The 3,400-nt window shown below is 49.7% G+C and overlaps 1 pseudogene; it reads right to left on the reverse strand.

Moving 5' to 3' along the window:
• Positions 1–1,092: 1,092 nt before the first annotated feature.
• On the reverse strand, positions 1,093–2,022 carry LOC129691041 (olfactory receptor 11A1-like; annotated as a pseudogene).
• Positions 2,023–3,400: the final 1,378 nt, after the last annotated feature.

A 3,400-nucleotide genomic window follows, 5' to 3' on the forward strand; every position in this document is an offset into this window, starting at 1 on the left:
AGCTCTGTATACAACCCCTCTGGCTAGCACTGCTAGGGACTTTAAGGCCAAGAGTTTTATTTCTTCATTTCTGAGGCAGCGCTTGAAGCCCCACAGGAAGTCCTATCTTAATTCTGGTTTACAATGCAATCTCTCTAACTCCCCTCTCCTTTGCTTCCAACCTTAGACCTAGCAACCTTGTATTAATCTGTAAGTGAAGGTCTCAGCAAAATGTGACTCCTCACCATTTCCTGGAAACTCTGGACTGGTCCTTGCTAGAGCCCATCCACCTGGCCAGCATTTCATTAAAGCTTGCTGCAAATTTGGCTCAAGAATTGTGAAACTGGCATTTATCTCACGATTCTCAGGTTTAACCAGTCAGTGCTCTTAACCAGTGAGCCATCTCTCCAGCTACTACTTGGAGATTATTTTTCCTCCCTTTTTTGAGACAGGGTTTTTCTGTGAGTTCTGGAACTCACTCTGTAGACCAGCCTGGCCTCGAACTCATGAGATCTGCCTGCCTCTGCCTCCTGAGTGCTGGGATTACAGGCCTGTACCACCACCACCCAGTTAGGAACTTATTTTTGGCCGTCTTAACTGCAGACAGAACCTGCAGGCTATATTTCGCTGTTTTGATCTCCCATTAACTTGCAAAGTTCCTGTTATGGTCTCACAATGGCAGCTCAAAGCTGTAAATCTAGTTCCAAGGAACCCTCCTCCGGCCTCCAGGGTGCCAGGCAAGAGGCACACACATGACCGCACAGACATACATGCAGGCAGAACAGCAACATGTAGAACAAAATAATGAAACAAAAGAACCTGTCACTATCTGGTGTTACTTCTCAGTTCTCCTTCTCGTATTCTTTCAAAATGAATGTTCGTGAAATGTCCATGGTGCCTAGGCCCGTTTGAGACAGGCAATTTTAATCTCTACCCAATCGCAACTGGAACGCTGACGTTACCTCATTTTGTCAGGTGATTGCTTTCAGTTCCATTGATCTCCATTTTTTTTTAAACATGAATGACCTTCTCCGTCTGCCTTTGAGGAAGGGGCTGAGCTAAGTTCGAGGGAGAAGTTAATGTCTGTCCTGTGCACCTCAGCGGGGAATGTCCTCAGATGAGCTGAGTCCAGAGCCTGTGCAGGGCCCATTTTACTTCCTGATTCTTGAGACTGTGGATGATGGGGTTGAGCAAGGGGGTGAGGACAGTGTAGAGGACAGAGAAGGCCTTCCGGAGCCAGGGCGGCACGTGGTCTGTGGGGCCACGCAGACTGCGATGAGTGTGCCCTAAAACACTCCAACCACGCTGAGGTGGGAGGAGCAGGTGGAGAAGGCCTTCTGCCTCCCATGGCCTGAAGGTATTCTCAGCACAGCCCTCAGGATGAGCAAGTAGGATGTGACAATCAACAAGAAGGGGCCGAGCGTAAGGCAGCCCGAGATGCTGACTCCGGCTCCCCACATGACCCACCCCTCCCCACAGAACAGTCCCACAAGGGAGCGAAGTCACAGAAGTAGTGATCAATCACCCTGCTGCCGGGACAGAGGGACAGAGGGGCTGCCAGGGCCAGGGTGAAGGTGGGGAAGAGAAAGCCACCCAGCCAAGCGCCGGTGGCCAGGCAGCTACAGGACCAGGTGCTCATGAGAACAGGGTAACGAAGGGGATGGCAGATGGCCAAGTAACGGTCATAGGACATGGCAGAGAGCAGGAGACACTCAGCAGCAGCCAGAGAGGCGAACACGTAGAACTGGAGTAGGCAGTGACCAATGAGATGGCGGCTCCGCCTTCCAGGAGGCCCCACAGCAGGCGAGGCATGATGTTGTTGGATGTATAGCCGATCTCTAGCAGCGAGAAGTGGCAGAGGAAGAGGTACATGGGTTTGTGGAGGGCCCGACTGGAGGCCACAGCAAGCACGATGAGATTGCCACCAACCGTTACCACATAGATGGCTAGAAAGAGGGCGAAAGGGAGGAAGCCCAGGCCTTGCAGCTCCCCAAAGCCCACCAGGATCAGCCAGGTGGTCTGGTTCTCACTGCCACCACTCATGGAGAGCAGAGCCCAGAAGAGAGGAAGACAGGCATTCTTGAGCAATGTTTTAGTAGGGCCTACCCTGGAGGCTCGGCTTACTGTTACATCACAGCAAGGACCGAAGACGGGCAACCAGGGTCTGAAGAGTCTTTATTTTTCTTGATTCCTCTGCTTTAGAGTCCACATGCTAGTCAGGTGCCAAATTTCTCTCACCCATCTCTGAAGAACTGGAGGTTTGTTCTTTTATTGCAGGGCAAACACTAAATACAGGAGGACGTTTGATAAGCACTGGGGGCAGGAGTAATAAGTGTATAAACAAACGAATTAGCTAAGTGAGATTCTGGTAAACTGTCCCCCCCCCCCCCCCCAATGGCAGCCTGCAACAATCAACACTTCGGTCAGAGAGAAGTCAGTCTTCTGAGACAAAGTATCACATTGTAACCCAGGCTGGCCCGCAACTGAGCATGTGGCTCAGGCTGGATTTCTGGTGATTCTTTCGTTTTAGCCCCTCAAATGCTGGGATTACAGGCACCAGCCTCCATGCATTTAAATGGGTATTAAAGGACCTCACCTTACGGAGGGGATATTGGAATTCTGCCACTCAAAGTCAGAGACGGAATTAAGATTGAGAATAGAGACAAAGATCAAAGAGATATGTGTGTGCACGGGGGAGAGAGAAACAGAGACAGAGAGACAGGCAGGCAGACAGACGTACAGAGATGGGGGAGGAAATTAGCAAACCTAACTTGGTTTGGAGGCAACGATTTTGAGGTTAAAAATAGAACGTTCTGTATCTACAGGCGGCAGCAAGAACACATGCCTTCGTGTGCCTGCCTTGCTCCCAGCTTTTGCGCTGTTGGCTTGCATTGTGCAGACACTCAGATCCCACAGCGGTAAAGAGACAGAGCCCACTGGGTGCTCTTGTAGGTACTTGAACATATTTCATATTTTACCTTCTATGCAGTAATGGCTTCTAAGGGATCCAGGAAGGGGCTGGATTTTCCAGAGACTAGTAAAACTGGCCAATCAGACAACTGATCTCAACCAGACAACTGATCTCAACAGACAAATGATCTCAACCAGACAACTGATCTCAAGCTTCTCAGCTCTAAACCCCAAACGAATGCTTTGGATCAGTGGTTCTCAACCTGCGGCTCACGACTCTCTTTGGGGATTGGGGCAAACAGCCTTTTCACAGCAGTCACCTAAGGTCATCAGAAAACACAAATATTTACACTGTGATTCACAACAGCAGCAAAATTACAGTTATGAAGTAGCAACAAAGATAATTTTATGGTTGGGGGTCAGCACAACATGAGGAACCGTGTAAAAAGGGTCTGAGGATTAGGAAGGCTGAGAACCGCTGCTTTAGATAAACAAGCTCCTAATTCCAGCC

This window comes from Psammomys obesus, unplaced genomic scaffold (assembly GCF_907164565.1).
Source record: "Psammomys obesus unplaced genomic scaffold, mPsaObe1.curated_primary_1811, whole genome shotgun sequence".
NCBI lineage: Eukaryota > Metazoa > Chordata > Mammalia > Rodentia > Muridae > Psammomys > Psammomys obesus.